This window comes from Haemaphysalis longicornis, unplaced genomic scaffold, assembly GCF_048455015.1.
Source record: "Haemaphysalis longicornis isolate Haplotype H1 unplaced genomic scaffold, Haemaphysalis longicornis Haplotype H1 scaffold_4, whole genome shotgun sequence".
Lineage (NCBI taxonomy): Eukaryota > Metazoa > Arthropoda > Arachnida > Ixodida > Ixodidae > Haemaphysalis > Haemaphysalis longicornis.
The window spans coordinates 193,974,699-193,994,069 of NW_027526361.1; positions in this window are offsets into that span (position 1 = coordinate 193,974,699).

Here is a 19,371-nt window from a genome sequence, read left to right on the forward strand (position 1 = left end):
TTGTCATTACCGGATCTTCTTCTTCTTTGTAGAGTGCAGCTCGTGCTTAAGCCCCACAACAGTAATGTCTATCGCTATAGGCATCCTTGAAAAACAATTCCCCCGAAAACTAGCAAGTATTGGCCTATGGGGCCATGGGGACTTTTATGTGGTGGTCTCAATCGACACCAGTCGGGCTAGAAGTGTTAATTGTATATCGCAACAAATTGAATTTCTATATACCACATAAACTGAGCGCAGCAAGCTCGCAAAGTACCCACGTTTGGTGTAAATTGCGCAGGTGCTTGTATTCATAGATAACATGCTCCTAAATGAAGTAATTGGACCTCTCTGTAATTGGCTTTTCATTTCTGTGCCCTCTGCTCCCCGCTCAAAAATGTACACATAGCTCTGTTCATATTAAAAAAAATTTTGCAAATAGTTCGCACGTGCACATACCACAAAATTAGCTGGCACAGAATGATCAACGCATTAAAATATTTCGGCTAAATCTACTCGCTTCCCCCGGAGGCTTAGGATTCGCTACCGTCAAGAACGTCCGCAACAGTGATAAATTTGCGAACTTCCTGCCACGCGTGAAGTCCCAGCTGATCTATCTGCAGTTCAGGTCCTTCGGCTGTGTAGCAAACGAACTCCTCCTTCACAATACCAGACAGTCTCCAAAAGTCAAGGTTTAGACGTTGAGTACTCTCCCTTATTTTCTCACGTGCTTCAGATTCGCTCACGGATGCCAACTCCTGCACTCTGTACAATACCAGCGGGTGCCACGAAACGAGCTCAAAGGCCGTCGCGCAGATCTTCAGCCTCGATCCAAGAACAAAGTGCACAGCGCGTTCCACAAAAGACGCGTTTCGGTAAATCAGGTTTTGCACCACTTGCAACTTTGCTTCTTCCAGGCCATAATTGTCCACGTAGAAGTAGGTGAGCGTAAAGCTATTTTGTAGCCGCTCCCTCAGCTCACAAAGAAGGACGGAGTCCGTGGGGGGACAAAAGATACACGCCAATACCAGGTGGTACAATTTGGCGCTTTGTTCCAGCCAATCACAAATGGTGGGTACAACTTCATCATTAGGATACCATCCTATGATGGTGACTTTTTCGAGGCTCTTGTTTTTGGACAGACCATCAAAAATAAGCTCTATGGCCTCATCCGTGGCGTTGAAGTTCATATCTATCACTTTAAGAACGGTGGTTGACACGAGGTAGTTGGCAAGAGGTAATGCATAATCTTCGTCGACTGTGTCTTCAAAATACCCCAGTTCAAGAGCAGTGATAATGTCATTTGACTTCAAAACACTGCACAAGTTTGGGAGCCGCTCGGGGCCGAGGTCATAAAATGAATGGCTCCTAATGGAGTTTAACTCAAAAGCGAACTGTTGCGTGTTAACAAACGTGTCGGATTTGGACAAACAGGAATCAACAGCCACTTTGTCAGAGGTGCCCGTATTTCGCACTATACGGCAGAACTCGATGGCAGACCACCAAAACAGGTACAGGAAACAAAGCTCCTCGAACGAGTCTTTTTCCTTCACTGCCACAAGGAGTCTCCACATTTCTTCCTAGAGAAAAGGATTTTCATCAAACACCAACCTCCGGAGTGAAGTGCTGTTTTTAATGGCATTGACGAAAGGGTCTACGCGCCACCACAAGCCCCATCTGTTCTTGGCGTTCTCGAACCTTGCTTGACGTTCATGTTCCATAGGCAAGTGTGCAAGGAACCGCCAATGGCAGTGATAGAACGCTAGCTCCTGAAGCGTCGTGTTTGCTGTTAGCATGTCTGAGAGTAGAGTGGTATCCGCCAAGTCGAAGCAGAAGTTCCCGAGGCTGAGGTTTCGGAGTACGTCATTGCCCATTAGGCCTTCAAACAACACGCCAATGGAACAGGCGGGCTCTAGGCCCTTCCAAAATATTGTAAGCTCAGTCAACGAAGCACTGGCCGAAAGAAATGCGTAAAAACTGACAATATCATTCTCCCCAAAGTTCGCATCTATCTTCAGTTTAGTGAGGCCGTGGTTCGCCCGCAGCAGTTCAGTAATGTCTTCGGCGTTGGACATTCCGTGGATATTCGTTAGGCTTAGCGTTTTCAATGAGGTCACGCTTGTCAAGCTATCAGCCAGACAGGGCTTCTTTTTCTCATCAACCGAGAACTCAATCTGGTCCAACTCCATTTTCTTGAGCCGAGTGATCCTGGATACGGCATAAAAGAAGCTCGAGGTCATCTCCGCGTCAAACTTCTGATAACGTAGCCTCAGAGTCCGCACAGAAGGACTTCGCTTGATTGCATCCCAGAAGAGTTCCCAGTAGTTGTCCAGCACGAGCCGATGTGGACTTACGGAAACGACGCAACGGTGCTGCGAAAGGAGCCAGTGGAGGCACACGATGGCCCGTTGAACTTCTTGACTCTTCTTTGTCGGGAACGAAGTGCCGGACAGGGGTGATACCGTCAAGTTACCGGGGCTGGTTTCTTTCAGCTCGAGCTTCACGAAGTAGAGTACTTCGTTCCATAGGGGCAGCTCCTGGAATATCTGACACGTCTCGTATCCAGGCGTGCTGTCGCCGGCTGTGCAATTTAGAGGGAAGGTAATTTTGTGATGCTGAAACCCTGTCTCAGGACAGCGGAACTTGCGAACCAGCGTGGACACTGCCGGCAATTTTGGACACACGCTCTTGATGTGAGCGGCGTATGATCGCAGCGCGGCGGTGGATCTCTGAGGCGCCATTTAGCTGAAAAAGAATGAGCCGTATTATTAAAAGTGTGCACAAGAAAAGCTGATCCATGTTAATCCAATAAAATTGCCTGTCAGTGCAACAGAGACGCTCCGGTTACCTGAGACGTGCGTCGGGGCATATTTGAAGGTGACGAGGGGTTACGGATTTTTGAAAGGTAATGTTCCATTACAGGGCTTGGTGTACGATCTACACTGTGGAATGCCAACTGCATTGCAGACATTGCCACACTGGCGATTGCACACGGCGTCACTGCTGTGACTTACTGGTATTACGTTATTGTTATTACGGTTAGAGAGATAACTTCGTTTTGTTTTAGTCACGATCTTCGTGGTAGAGATTATAGTAAGTTGTGTAAGTTTATTTTTGCAATGTACATTACAGATATTCCTAATTATGCGCCGCTTAAGCACCGATGTGCTTGACTGCAGCACAGGTAGCCGCAAAGTGCACGGCACTGCAGAGATACACAGTCCCTCACACCAATAATGTTGGCACTTATTGAAGTTCGGAAGTGTAAAAAAAATAAATATTTGAAAGCACAAAGAAGTTCCAAATATGGCACAATGGTAACAAGTAGTTTAGCCTCCTCGCTGGGTGTCTACAGGAATCGCATTAAATTATACACCTGGTAAGGTGGCTGCGCTTCTACAGTGCCACGAGCTGCTGACCTGTCTCCATCTGTTTCTTGGCTACCCGTCCTTGTCCTATTGAACCGAAATAGATGCTTTGTCTATACACGCGGTTTCTGATGGCTGGATCAAATTGCTACAATGAAAAATGTTGCAGCAGATAGGGGATGTGTACACGTTTTTATCGCCCGATTTAATTACCTGATTACAATCTCCGAGCTTGTTCTTTGCATAACGCTTGCGGATATTTTCATGTGCAAGTGGATTTGATTTCGCCGCCAACCTGACAGGTAACGTAAAGCAATTTATAAAGGAAAGCGTAAACACAGCGCACTCGGCGCAGCAAGCGTGTATCTTGTAAAAACAGATTGGTGTTGTGCATCCTCGGTGATCGCTATCTGTTCTACCCTTATGAGCCAGGTTAGCTTTGCTCTAACCGCATCGGTACGAAACAATGCCGTCGCGGATTAACAAGCTCCCGAAGAACCGAGAATGGGGTTCATCACTAAAACACAGAATTTTCACTAAGAAAAGCACACCCCCGTGTTTACTGAAGCCTTCGGCGAGCAGTTACAAACGTTGATTTCTAATTGCCGTAAAGAATATTACACAATACTCAGAACGGGAATCAGGGATAGCCTCAAGATTGGTTACATCAAAGAAAATAAAAGCGAATCCAGAATGTGCGAAATGAACGATGCTATTTTTCCAACAAAGCGTTTTGTTGTAGGGCTAGTTGGTACCTGGCTAATAGTGCGAAAACGTCGCACATACTAATAGAAAGAACAAATGGGAGAAGGGGTGTTCAGTGTGTTATTCTTATTTCGTCCTTTTTTCCCACTGCATGTGTTGTATGTTTCCGCGACTCATTATTTCATGGGCCTAAGCGAACAAGCGCTGACTTTCAACTGATGTGTTTTTATGAAAACACAAATATATAAGTGTTCGCACATTATCCGGGTTGGGCGAAACGTGGGAACTAGACAGGCACTGCGCATAACACGGACAATCACGGTAGCTATGCGAAAACAGCAAACAAAAAGCCGTGATTTATCGCGTGGGAGCACCGCCGCGGGAATAGTTCCAAGTCATCACTTGTCCATGTAGCCACTCTCTTTCGTCCTTCGTCTAATTGTACGAGCTGTATGCATTATTTCAAGGGAGTAGCAACTCGCTCAAGCTCCCACGCAATTCGTTATTTCGGTAAGAAGGAAGGATTTCGGTATTTTGTCTAAATAAACATGCCTAGTTCCAGTTTGCGCGAGAGAAACAAATGGGAGAAAAGAGCTCCAAGAACCTTTCATAGCTGCAGCGCGAAGACGCTGCATCAGAGTAACATTTGGCGGAGCTCTGCACCCTTGCGTGACTCCCCTCGGTAATAATTGGGATGTGTCTCCTGAGACTACTTCTGCTTAATGTTGAGGGTCAGAGTTGGCGCGGACGGGGATCGACGTTGGAAGGTGGATTACGGGTTTAGAAAGTTGAATGGGTAGCGTCCCATACATAGTGATCCGTCCTCATAAAGTGCGTGCATCTGGAACACCGGCGAGGAACAATAGGACTCTTTCGTGGCTTCCTGATAACCTTTCGAGGGAAACTTCCAGCAGAGAACTACGCGATGCGCTCGTCGCAGCAGACATCTCTTCTGGGGTACGTAGATTTTTTTTGCGAGGTTCTCGAAAGGGGCATGCTGTTTGCACTTATTGCTGCAACTGAAACAAATTCTGCCGATAGTCCTGATACAGATTGAGCACGCCGGTCGTTCCAACAAGAACAAATGTGTCCACACCCATATATATCGAGAAAGATGTTTTGAACCAGTTTTTAAGAATTCTGGTGTATAGAACCATACCATTTGGGTTGGGTACTTTGTGGCAAACCACTAGAATGCACTAGATTGCACTCATTCAAACCACTCTAGTGCTTTTAATGAGTGCAAACCACTGGAGATTTAAATTCTGACCTATGAAAGAGTAAAGCCAACGACGCTGTATCACGATATCGGCAATTCCAAGATTGGTCTGCCCGCCACAGACATCATTGCATTCAACGCCTTCGTTCTCTTGCAAATCGGAAACACCGGTGCGGCGTACATGTCGGTCCTTCAGCGACGTCTCCCGCTCAGGAGTTAGCGCACGTGCAACAAGAGATGTCAGTGTAACCATCGGCTAAAAACAATGAATATCTCTATTATTCCAGAAGACACGAACAAGACTATAACTCTACATATCTCGGGAGCACCGTGCGTCAGGTCGTCACCACGAGGCACACGCATAAATCCGCCGCTCCCGGAACGCTAACAGCTTTCAAATTCTGGTGATGAATGATACGATACAAAAAAAATCAGCCTGCCTTTACAAGTACGGTGATAAACGCTTTTTATCTCGGAAAAGAAAATGTTACGCGACCCAAGAGATTTACAATTTTGCTGTATGAAACAGTTGAAAATGTTCTGCAGGGAACATCTAAGGAGAATTTACAACGTCGCCTGAATTATAAACAAAAAAAGAGTGTGGAGAGCCCCTCGCTTTGTGGGCTGAATATGGGCATTCCCACACTGTGAATTTTCAACCTGCGTGTACCAGAGGATAAACAGAAGATACAATATGGTTCCGTCCGCGTAGCTCTCAGAGCCATCTTACCTGCCTGACGGTGACCTCAGTTGCGCTGGCCCGGCGTTTGGCAGCTGCTGCCTCGATAGTTCATGGATGTTTTGCGGTTACGAGGTCCGGCTAGCGCATGGTGACGCGAAGCCAGCGGAGGCGCCAGTTGGGCCGATGGGTCCGCAGGCTGCTTGCGTTGAGGGGCCCTCAGTTAGCGCAGAGGCCTGCGCAGATGGCGAAGCCGTTGCCCCGTTCTAAGAAAATGACGATGATAATCATTGTGCGGTGCACATACCCAATCGTGGGATCCCCCATTGATCAGGGTCAGATTTGCTGGAGGTAGTTGAAAAACGTTTTTTAATGCGCCGACAAAATAAATAAAAAAAAGATGGGTGTCCTCTCTGAGTTCATAAAGCCGGGAGCAACTGCTCCTGCGCTACACGGGGAAATCAGGTGTTCCTGAGTCCCGAGCTGAGAGCTGGTCAGCACGCACTCCCACTACTCCGGGGGGGGGGGGGGGGGGGGGTAGGGGAGGGAGCAGAGAGGCGGAGACGGAGGGGGTTTGGGTGGTTGGTGCATGCCCACACAAAATCGTAAGATGTAGATGGAGTATGGCAGGTGGGGCAGTTGTAAGGTTCTGCAGTGGAGGATATATGATAACGATAGCGATGATATATGATATGATAACGAGGATATATGATATATGATAGGGGTGTTAAGATATGTTTGCGTCTTGAGTCTGCACCATAATCGTGCATTTCAAGTGTGGAAGGTGGGATGAGGGGCTGGGTAATGGTGGTGGCGGTGGCCGGTTTTCCTTGGGGATTAGATTTTCCGGTTTCCTGGGTGATCGCAATCTGTTTTATGCTACTGAGCCAGGATAGCATTCCTCTAACTGTTTCAATACAAAACAATGTCGTTCTTGATTAACAGGCTCACAAAAAACAAAGAATGCCATTCATCAGTCAGAAAAACAACAACTTTTACTAAGGAGAGCACCCCCTTCGTGTTTAATGAAGCCTTCGGCGAGCAGTTAGCGACATTAATTTCGAATGGCATTTAAAAATAGCGCACAATACTTAGAACCGGAACCAGCGCTAGCCAGAACATGGGTTACATAAGGAAAAATGAAAACGAATACAGAATGTGCCTAATGAACGTGGCTTTTTTTTTTTGCTACCCCCGCTCCGGGCACCTTGACTATTCACGGCGAAGCTATTGGAAGCACCGCGGACCCCGAGACCCCAGACTCACGCTGTTACCAACCGTGACAATGAGTCTAAAGGCGGAAATAGAAAAACCTCTAACGGTGGCCGTCGAAGCCCTGGTCAAGCATGGGCTTCCTGTTCATTCACCGGGAAAGGAGCTCCGGAACCTCTGTAGTTGCCAGGGTGGGGCTAGAAAAGAAAGCACCCCGCTCCCTGCTCTATGCCATTTCGCATGTTATTCTCAACCATTCTTTAAACCTGACCTGGCGCCGAAGAGGGCCCGCACCGAAGTCACCTCCAAGTCAGTCTGAAAACTTGTGGTCGCAAACCCGGAAAACTTCCCACAATTTTATGTCATGCAATCATTGGACATAGAAACACCAGTTACCACCAAGTCTGTGTTCCTGATCGCAAAATTTGTCGAAAGTGTGGTTGGAAAAACTATGAAGCAAAAGGCTAACCTCTGGTGACATGCTCATTAAATTCAACAGTTAAGTACAGTCTAGTAATATACTATAGAAAAAAAGCACCAAAGATATAACAATAACTGTGACACCTCACAGTACCCTCAATAGCTGCCAAGGAGTTATCTTGGAAGTGGAACTTTTAAATGAAAGTGATGTTGATGTTCTCGAAGGCTTGCGTGAGAAAGATTTTACGGCAGTCAGACGTATCACAATTAGGCGTGGCGCACAAGAGATAAGAACCAACATATAGTCCTGACATTCCACCGAAGCACCCTACCAGGGTCCAAAAAGCTGGTTTCCTCCATTGTCAGGCAAGACCATAAGTCCCAAACACGCGATGCTTCTTTAAGTGTCAACGGATGGGCAAGGTATGAACAACTGTCGATGCCAAGACACATGCTCACAATGCTGGGAACGGGATCACCAGAGAGACGATTACCGCACCACACAGTTCAGCTGCTGTAACTGTGACGGAATTCGCTCTGCTTACTCTAGGTTTTGTAGTTTTGTATGGAGTTTAAGAACAAGAAGGAAATAATAAACGTGAAAGTAACTAAAAATATCCAATACCCAGAAGCTCTAAAATAACACGCAATGCCTCATTCAAGAAGCTACGCCGACGCTCCTCGCCGGGAGGTGGGGTGGCGTGAGATATCCGGGGAAACCCAGTACAGCACTGCTGACTTCGTCCCACAACTTCTCCGCACTGTGCTGCCGTCCGCAGGTCAAACGGGCACACTGCCTGTGGACTCCGCACTCACATTGGCGATTGGCGACCAACACGACTGGAGGCGGTGTCGCCTCTCCTGCGCCTGTTTCAATGCCCCGCTGTGGCTCGGGAGGTGCTGCGAACACTGACATGGGAGCAACGGCTGCCTCTGCGTGATCTGCCTTACCGCGGCCTCGACATGGGCCTGGGCCACTGAGCGCCCCTCGGGGTGCATGTGCGAAGGAACATGACAAATGGCAACGCCAAGAGATTCAGATGATGATATGAATGCTAAATCAACCTCACTGGCATCACAGACGCCCAAGGAGGGGCGACACGCTCTTGAGCGCCAAAAAAAAAAGCCACCGCCCAGGGAAACAGCCTCAACACACAGCACATACTACCCAAATCAAAAAACCCTCTGAATAATGTGGATACTTTACCAGCCGCATCGAGTTTCTTTGTAGACTTCTATGGCAGCTCAAGGCATCATCCAATGAAACTGTAGGGGCCTAATGAAAAACTCGAGGACGTCTATGAAATCCTGCACCAGCACCAGCCAAATTTCATGTGCCTACAATAAACGCACCTCAAGGCCACGCAAACCAACTCTCTTCCTCTATGCAGGGTATTCAGGAAAGATTGAGACAGCTGCGCTCACTCGTCTAATCCAGTAGCAATTATTGTGCACAAATCTGTTCCCTGTCAATCTCTTCAGCTATTTGCTGCTCTCGAAGCAGTGGCTGTCCGGGGAATGATTTTTAATGGGTTGGTAACATTGTGCTGCCTATACATACCTCCTGAACCTGTCAAGTTCAGATTTGGAACTCTCCATTGACAAGCTTCCGGAACCTTTTTTATTTGTAGGCGACATTAATGATCACTGCGAACTGTCGAAGTTGCAACGCACAAATGATCGTGGTCACTTGCTGGAACAGTTTTGTTTCATCCTTAGCCTCCCTATTCAATAAAAACAGCCCGCATGCGTCATTACAACACACCACACATACTCGGACATAGATCTGGCTATACGTTCTTTCATTCCTTTCTCGCCTGTTCAATAGCGGGTCGGCACTAACGCCTACGGAAGTGGCCATTTTCCAGTCACCCTCAAATATCAAGAATGTGTCCCCATAGTTCAATTCCAAAAACGTTCAGAGAATATGGGGCCGACTGAGGAAAGTTTAGGGGAAAATGAAAACTCCCCTACACAATCATCAACCACTTAGATATTGACGAATCTTGTTGTTCCCTCCAATCGCATATTCTCGAGTCTGTCCGAAGCGCCATTCTGCAGAACCCGAGTGGTACTTGCAATTTTCGGAAGCCTTTGTGGAATGAAGTTTTCAGATTTACACGACAGGCGTAAAATAGGTCGTGGGGTATCCTATGGAGATACCCAACAGCCGACGACTTAGCTTCCTTTAGCGATCAAAGAAACTGCGTAGGTGCACTCGCCGGTAGGCTAAAAGAAATAACCACCGGACTTCTTTAACTTCAATTAATTCGTCTACAGATGCGCGAAAGGTATGAAAGTATGGAATAGAATTCGAAAGTTCAAACGACCGAAAACACACAACTTTCCTTTGGTGTGTGCTACTGGTGACACGCTTCTAGACCAAGCCGAGGAGATCCACTCTGGTCGTTTTCCTAGTGGTAGTGTGGAGGTGACAACTGCCTTAAGCGAGTGCTTCGCAAGGCTGTTTTACCCACCCTTTCTTCTTCACGTTCCTTCACCAGAAGTCATAGGCGATTTCTCAACGGTTCCAGAGGACATAAAGGCCACAAGAAACGAACCGATATCGGTAGAAGTGGTCAAGCATGCGATTATGAAACTCTCAAAGAATAAATCACCGTTGCCTGGCGGCACAGCTTCTGATTTCTATCCGGTATACTGCGAGGATATTAGCCATGGATTGGCGGCAGTCTTTAAAAACACCAAAACCACAAACTGCTGCCACTCTCAATGCGGAACAGTAATTTCGTCCTCCTCCACAAGAACTACAAATTCCTGGCCCGCATTTATGCCCGACGTGTTGAGACAGCCCTGAGAAGTGTGGTGGGCCGTCACCTGAAATGTGGGTTTAGGGGACGCTCCATCAACATCAACCTGCACCGCATGCAAACCGCATGTGGGGTGGCAGAGTCATGCATTCACCCCTTAGCTGTCCTAAAAGTCCAGCTTAGAAAGGCCTTCTGCCAGGTAGCCCACGCCTGTCTGTTCGTGCTCTTCAGTCAGTTTAAGCTGGGTGATGAAATGGCGGAGTAGATAAAAATCACCAACAGCGTCACCATGAACGGGGAGGTGGGGCCGTACAATAACGTCAGAAGGTCGGTCAGGTAGGGCTTCCCCATGCCCCGGTTCTCTTCGAATTGCATTAGAACAAATTTTCAGGATGACAATGGCGTCCAAGTGTACCAAAGGCTTAGTTTTTGGCGATGATGAGCTAAAGGTCTTCTCCTATTTGGACGACGTTGCCTCTGCGAGCTCACCGAGAGGACACGCAAAAGAACTTGCACTATCTGAATCATTTTGTCCATTCGCGGGGTTCATGTCAATATCCTGAACTAATAGGGAGCATGGATGCGTGAATGGCTCTCCAAACCACAACTACACGGAGTTCTATTGAAGCAAGCCATCACACGCTACCCCGGGGTCATCCTGAAAAACGGCACAGCCATTGGTCCCCGGTGGCAGTAAAAACGTACTGCTACGGGAAGGAAATTGGAGCCCTGGAGAGCGTGACATTGTGTCCTCTTCTTGAGGGCACATGTCTCCGACGCCGTGGAATATCCGGCCATCTTGTACGCGGCCAAAGTCCCCATCATGTAGGCAGGCTCAGTGACCATGTTACACCGGTTGTTGCATGTGTTATGGAACGGGACGCAGACGCGAGGCCATGGCTGAGCCGAACCGAGGTTTATTCCCTTCTTTCTCTTCCCTCATCGTGATGGTAGTATGCGGCCGTCTTCCTTTTCTTCCATAATTCCGCAACATACTCCCACCCCCGACGATGGCACTAGTGGTGGGGAGGTGCAGAGCAGATTAGCCTCGGCTTGTCGTAGATTAGTCCAATGTCATTCATGCGGAGTCTGGAGGTGGTAGATGCATTTCTGCTTCATCCTCCATCGATGCTTTGAGACACGATGCCTTCTTCTTGACACTGTCTTTTGAATGAGGCAATGAAGTTGCTCCTCGAGTGAGCATGGATAAATCGTATTCGAAATCCAGCCTGAATCTTCTGGTCAGTAGTTCCCTTTTCTCTTCCTGTTTGCTTTCGAAGTTTCATTCTGGGTACAGGCTGAGTATTTCCCACTCGCATCGGAACCGTTGTCATGGAACTGGAGTTTTTTGCTTGTAGTCGAACGGACGCTTCCCCTTCACGTGCTTGAATGTGCGTTTTCCGAGATTTGTTTGCGAGCCACTCGTTTTGTAACTGCAATGCACGAATGAATGCCTTGCTGTAGTTGCATCTGGTACCACTGCTAGGCCGTTCATCCATTGTCTTGATCCGACTATTTCCCATGCGCGATGGCTTCTTGGTCTTGGCCCTGAGCGCGCCCGAGTCTGGCATGGTATTGCCCTGGCTTCGGCAGGATGCCAAGGAGCCAGCTGCTTGGCCGAACTCGGTCGTGCTGGTGCATCCATCAGTCTGGTTTACCGACGACATTGGAAATGTAGGGTCGCTGTGCTGGTCTGTGTTCTCTTCCGCTGAATACGACGAACTCGCGGTTTCGGAAGCAGCCCTTGTTGCGAATGGGAGTGCTACAATGGCCGCGTCCCTTTTCAGGGAGGTGCCCCCTCTGAAAGGATCCTGCGCCGGTTGAGGTGGCGACAAAGTCTTCGTCGCGGTGAACGACGTCCTCAACGTTGCCTGAGAAATTCGTTCCCTTAACGAAACCTTCGTGCGACTTATCGAGTATGAGTACTCTTGGCCTTCTTCTAAGTCTGCCACAAAACTGTCAAAGTCGAGAAGGCTCTGGATATGACCGTCCAGCCTTCGAAGTTCGTCTCGTTTTTGTTCTGCCATACGGTGCAAATCGATGAGCATACTTATATTCGATGGTGACGATTCCAAGACCCGAATAGTGGTGTTGGCTAGTTCCGTTACGTCCGCCCGGAGGAGGACCCGCGAACTGATAAGTTGGTCCACGACCTGCCTGTCATTTAAACCAGAGTGCGCAGCGAAGCAAGGGTCTGGACTGTCCGATGTGTGGGGCTCATCTCCGGGTTCTAGGTGGGGGTCTGTGTCCAGCACGCAGCCATGGCAGGCACCGTTCAAGGGTGAGGCCTCCGAAATGAGAAGATCCGACGTACCTGAGGCCACGCACTACCTTGAAGGCGCTGCACCGTGAAGTCCGCTGGTCTGTCGTTCCCGGGTTTCACGGCACCAGAAATGTTATGGAACGGGACGCAGACGCGAGGCCATGGCTGAGCCGGACCGAGGTTTATTCCCTTCCTTCTCTTCCCTCATCGTGATGGTAGTATGCGGCCGTCTTCTTCTCCTTCCATAATTCCGCAACAGCATGTATTAATCTGGCGATCCACATATGAGCACACGCGCCACACCAATGTTTCCTGGAGTGCGGAAGCCAGGGTAACTGGCCTTGTTAACGTGGATTTTAAGGTGAGAGTGCAGTGATTTATATTCTTCTGCGATCGTCGTGACGGTTTCCTCCAGGCGGTCCAAAGTGTACGCGCCTTAATCTTGCCACTTGCACCGTTACAACAGTGGCGCTTACACATGGTTCCTGTGCAACGGCCTTCTACAGAGAAGTGGCGGGAAAGGTGTCTGTCCTGCAGGGGCTCTTCTCTTAGATTACCGATGCCAAGCGAAACCTAGGAAATTGTACTGGGACTGGGGGGAGCAGATCCACCCACACACCTTGTACCGTACACTACCTCTAGAACGCTTGAAGAGTGACGTCCTACCGACGTGTGCGGAAGCTCCCTATTGCAACTAGTTCGAAAGATTTCCTTTTTCGCTTGGGCATAGGGGTTCTACCTAACAAGGCACGACAGGAGGACCGGGGGTTCTTTTCTGGAGGGACCGACTGCCTGTTTCACCTGAGTAGACAGATGACTGAGTATGTTTTTGTAGAGTTCTACACGGCGTTATGATTGTGTGACGAGCTACAGTGCCGCAGCAGGGTGGCGAGTTGGGCGAGTTGGTGTACTTGCATCTTGGGGAACAGCGCAAGCTAACAGGGAAACAATACATAGGATTGTGTCCTGTCCACTTCTTTCTTATTGTGTCCCTGTTAGTTCGCGCTGTTCCCCAAGATGCAAGATGAGCTACAGTGCTCCTTTGACACCCACTGGCGGCTCAACTAGACGAACGTGAGGTTCTTTGATTGAGCCTCTCATTGCCCCAGCTTACGGGACTGCGTCCATGTCACAGGTCCCCACTCACTGTAGAAAGAATTAGTCGAAGTTGTTGCATGTCCCCAACGACCTCTGCTGGCGTAAAGGCGTTCACTGCAAAATGCCCTGGGGGAAGTGGCCGCCCTTGACGGGCCTGTTTCCGACTCTGACCTTCGGGATTCACTGGGGCAGGGTGTCGAAGATTTTCGAATTTTTAATTAAAGAAGCAGAAATGGAGCATAATTTGAGAGCTGCAACCGGGAAGCACTGCAGCCAACTTCTAACCACTAGTGACTGTTACCTAGAATCTCCCTCCACATAACTTTGCTGCCATCCCGTTCCTTTCAAGCTGTACACAAATAACTCGGTCACCCATTTGACGCTCTTTCTAGGATAATCATCGACAACACTCTACTGCTCTGCTAGTTTACTCTTCCTGGGAAAGCATCGTGGTTATTAGCTCGTATAACGCCCGGGTACAAGTATGAGTAAAGCTGGTGTTTTTTCTATAAAATATCTGCAATACGTGATGCGGCCCTGGATCTATTTCTGTAAATGAAGTTACTGTTCCACAAAAAGGTGAGAGCACAAGCGGATAGGCGCCAGTTTTATATGGCGGAGCACAAAGGTTTAATTCCGAACACAAAAAGCGTTTTTTTCATGGGGCACGCACTCCAAACACCTGCTCGTGGGCACGTTGCCTCACCGCCATTTTCCCTCTCTCTTTTTGGCCTACCATTTCTTCCTCTGCACTTCGCCGAATGGAGCTTCTTTGTTGACCGTCCACATGGAAAGAAAAAGGCGCAAAGAGCTCCGTGTTAAAACGAAAACAGGAATGCTGGTTTTCCTTCAGGATCCCTACTTACCAAATGTGCCTTGTTTTTACACAGCTGGGCGTTACTACTCGCAAGAGGTTTTTGGCATCTGGATTGAGGCTGGTGACTCGCCAGCCTCAATCCGCCCTATTAAAGAATTCTCTCGTACCTTGGTGGCCAGGGGTGAGCCTGTTACCACAGTGACGTTAAAACAGCGAGTACTGAAGACTGAGGACAAACTGTTCGGTAGATTTAAGTGCACCTTAGTCATACCCATGGGAAGTCAACTGATCTGTTGCATCTACCAGCCGATGTGTGTAAAAAAACAAACGTTAACTGTTAACAAACGAAAACAGGAATGCGGGTTTTCCTTCAGGATCCCTACTTACCAAATGTGCCTTGTTTTTACACAGCTGAGCGTTACTATTCGCAAGAGGTTTTTGGCATCTGGATTGAGGCTGGTGACTCGCCAGCCTCAATCCGCCCTATTAAAGAATTCTCTCGTACCTTGGTGGCCAGGGGCGAGCCTGTTACCACAGTGACGTTAAAACAGCGAGTACTGAAGACTGAGGACAAACTGTTCGGTAGATTTAAGTGCACCTTAGTCATACCCACGGGAAGTAAGCTGATGTGTTGCATCTACCAGCCGATGTGTGTAAAAAAACAAACGTTAACTGTTCGGGTGCGGTGTATAAAAATATGATTGCGTGAAATCGGACAGGAGCTGACACACATGTATACACAATGGGAGGGGATCAGCACAGTGATGTGCTAAAAAAAGATTAAAATAACCAAATCACGATTTGAAAGAGAAGGTAACTTTGCACGTAGTAGAGGCACATATATGCAATCTTTTTCGTGTTTGGTTCGCGTTCGCGGTTTGCAAAAACGCTACCGAAATGGCTGTATATTGCCGTGAAGGCATACGCCAAGAGCACATCACCTTGCTGCATCGCTTGCAGCAAAAAAGTTATAGGCTGGCCTTATGTGATTTGTTTCTTTACTCGATCAGTACAACGGCGGCCACTTTCATTACCAGGCAACAATCACGGCAATGGCACTTTTTCGCAGAATGGGGAATTAAAAATGTTTGCCCTAAAGCGTCGCAATGCCCATGCCGGCTGTAACACTAGCCAGAATAATTTTATAATCGCTGGATACAGCAACTTTGTACACGACAGGTGTCGCGGCCAACTGTCAATCATAATGTGTAGTTTCGAAGAATTTTTAGAATGAAACAATAAAGATAGCCCGCATCGAGGAATCCCGTTTAATTGAGCGGTGCAACCGAAAATTGAGCAGTGATGTACGCACAACTAGAACTGTAGAACTTCGGAAATGTAGATGAGGGCAAAATTCCGTTCTCTCATAAGATGCGAGTTCTTTTAACCCCCATGGCTAACGTAGGCGGTAAAAACGTCGAGCCACATTAAAAACGTTGTGTTTTTCTAACAACACAGGAAAGCCCCTTCGTTATGGCAAAGATGCTTAAAACTAGAAGCTTTGTATGTTCAAACCAAATCAAATCAATGACCGCTCCGCCAGATGACATTTTTCTATGTTCACTTGCAGCCCTCCTGCGAGCAACATCGAAACCACCCGGTGAAGGCGCACGATGGGTTCATCGAGTGTCCCACTGAACACGCCGATGTAATCCAGGTTGCGCACCCCGTTGCTTTCCCGACCGGCTAGCACGTCGTTCCTGTTTCCTTGGAAAGTTACCGCGGCGTTTTTAGGACAAAATGCCTTGACATTCAACCCAAACTGAGGAAGGTGCGGCACAAAGGCTTTTGCAAGCTGAGAATCGGTCGCCAGCGGTACTTGCCAGTAGCCCCGCCTTAGCCTGCCGTACGCGCATAATGAGGTTCTGCTGACAGCCCATAGTAAAGGCGTCGGTTTCCGTAACACAATTAATGGCTCAGTATTCAATGCATAAGCGCACCGAGCCGTCCTCTTTGGCCACGCAGACACTAGGGTGGGCAAACGAGCTATCGTACCGCTATATCAAACCCAACTCGAGAAGTTCTGAAATTTGCTCGCTAAATTTCCCTTTCAGAGTTAGCATGCAGTGTATAAGTTCTTGGGGCTTTAGGTTTTGTGTCCACGGAGATGAAACCATAAAGTGAAACTTGAGAACGAGGGAAGCATGCAGTGTATAAATGAATTCTTGGCGCCTTGGCGCTTTTGCCCAACCAGATGAAACCGTTGGAGGGAAGACACGATACTTACAAGTGTCGTTGTCTTTGAAACCCAAAGCGTCCTAGCACGAGGCGTTGGAAAACGAGCGTACCGGTGTAGTATGCGTTTTCCCACGGAGGTAGAACGTTTTACCGCGTGGCGTTGGAAAGCGAGTATCCCGGTGCGTTTTTAAAGACGATAGTCTTTCTTGGGCTACTTAAACCCAGAAATTTTGGTCTGTCTGTATGTCGGTATATCTGTCTGTCTGTCCGTCTGTCTGTCTGTGACTCGATTCAGCCAGCAGGCCAAAGTAAAACAATGTATGCACAATAGTCTTATACAGGGTGTCCCAGCAATCATGCACCAAGTTTTAAAAAAAGGGAAATTGCGTAGCTCGAAGAAAACCTAGTGCATAATGTTTGCAGTACTGTGAAGAAGCGGAGAGTAATTTTTTCGTTAATGAGACTTAATTAATTAATTATAAATAATTACCTAACTCGAGAAATACTGTCCAAATCACTAAAGTGTCAATGAGGCACTTGTAGGTAACCACGAGGGGCATCTAACTACGCTATATTCAGTGACGAACTAATTGCGTACTCATTTATTTTGACTGATAAAGGAAACCCGCGAAATATGAAAAATACCACGTGACGACGCTTCCGCGCGCATTGTAACGCAGCGTCCCCAAACAAAGCTGATTGAAAGCAATTGCTTCGCGTGTTACCCGCCCGAAGAGACAGCGCATCACCTTGATAATAGCGTGCATGGAAGGAGCAGCTGCAGCAAGATTCGCGGGACGCGTGTGCAGATAAGGAACAAACTCGGTCGCGATTTCTTCTTTCTTTCTTTTGTCTATTTCATTCTGACTAACTCAGAGGCAGCCTGTTTGAGGGTGTTGCTTTAGGGTGCGCGCGGAGGAGCCGTCACGTGGTATTTTTCATATTGCGCGGGTTTCCTTTATCAGTCACAATAAATGTGTACGCAATTAGTTCATCGCCGAAAATACCGCAGTTAGATGCCCCTCGTGGTTACCTACAAGTGCCTCATTGACACTTTAGTGATTAGGACAGTATTTCTCCAGTTAGATAATTATTTACAATTAGTTAATTAAGTCTTATTAAAGAAAAAATACTGTCCGCTTCTGCACAGTACTGCAAACATTATGCACCTGGTTTCTTTCGAGTTACGCCTTTATTCTTTTTTTAAATCTTGGTGCATGATAGCTGGGACACCCTGTATAGCCACAGCTAAATCTACCCGTCTAAGTCCGGTGTAATGTTCATACTTGTCAACATTGTTGAAGAAGAACCAGACATTACGCAAATATAAGACAACAAATTAATACAGAACTGATATTTGCAGCATTCCTTTATAAAAGGTCATACAAGCTTGACTTTGGCGAAATTAAATACTTTATCAACTTCAGAAAACAAATTCACTTCGCCGTCGCCTGCTGTCTCTCGCGCCACTATAGCTTCTAGCGCTATTTTAAGAAATCAACCGGCAACAGTTACGAGAGGTTCCACTAGATACGTTCCACGTTCTGCTTGCAACGCACGTGGAGTAGGGAAACGCGGTTCTATAAACGTTGAAGTAGGGCGCCTCGATTCACGCGCGTCTTCGCCGTACGGCAGTGTTGGCACCGAGACACCCGGTTTGGAGCAGTGGAACGCGGGAAATTTAATTGGCGTCTTTACCTTGGGAGGAGCCCGACGCAAGAGGAACGACATGAGAGGTGAGCGGGAAAGTGAAAGGAGGAATTTACTTGGCAAAAGTCCATACAGACTATCGTCTTTTGACAACATTTGCAACGAAAGGAGCAGATACGCGGCCAATTTTTTTTTAGTACGCGTTGCGTTCTAGCGTGAGCTGTTGATAAACAAGTGTCCCGGTGTATTAATGCGGTGACTAAGTCATACTACGACGACCTATTGGGACACTATTGAGGTCTTTATCTCCCCTCCCTCCTCTTCCCCATGTGGCCTGGAGCCATCCCTTTTAATAAATGTTCGTTGTTGTTGTTGTTGTTGTCGACGACCTGACATGGCCACGGAATGAGACACCGAAAGCCGGAGCCCTTAATGTGTTCCGCCCCTAAAAGTAATCGAGAGTTCTTCATAAAGTCTGTTTTGCCTTTAAGGAACACTGTTTGTGCACGTTTTCACTACAACCTTAGGTTCGTATTTATTGCACCTACTCGTTTCTAGATAAGAATACATGATTTGCATGATACCTGGGAAATAGTCTCGTGTTAATTATAACCTTCAGTCGTGTTAACCTCCTTCAGCAAAGGTGCCTACATGGTAGTGTTTAAAAGAATGGTTTCTGTGCCTAGTTCCTGCGAAGAGGTTTTCATACATCAAGTACATCCTCCTGTATGTACGCTCCGGTAAATGCGCAGCAGTGAAGGCGAAAGTCATACTGCGGTTCATGAAAATTTGTGCTGTGGTACGGTATTTCTAATATCAGTTCCGCAGCTGATATTTTATTTTATTTTTTATTTACAATATACTGCGGTCTTGAAAAAGACCAAGCAGGAGAGGCAGAAAAATTAAGTGGAAAACACGCGCAAGCGTGACAGATGAATGATAAAAACAAGCGTACACAAAATACAAGAAGATAAGTACATTATACAGAGATGTATAGATGAGCTTAAACACAGGT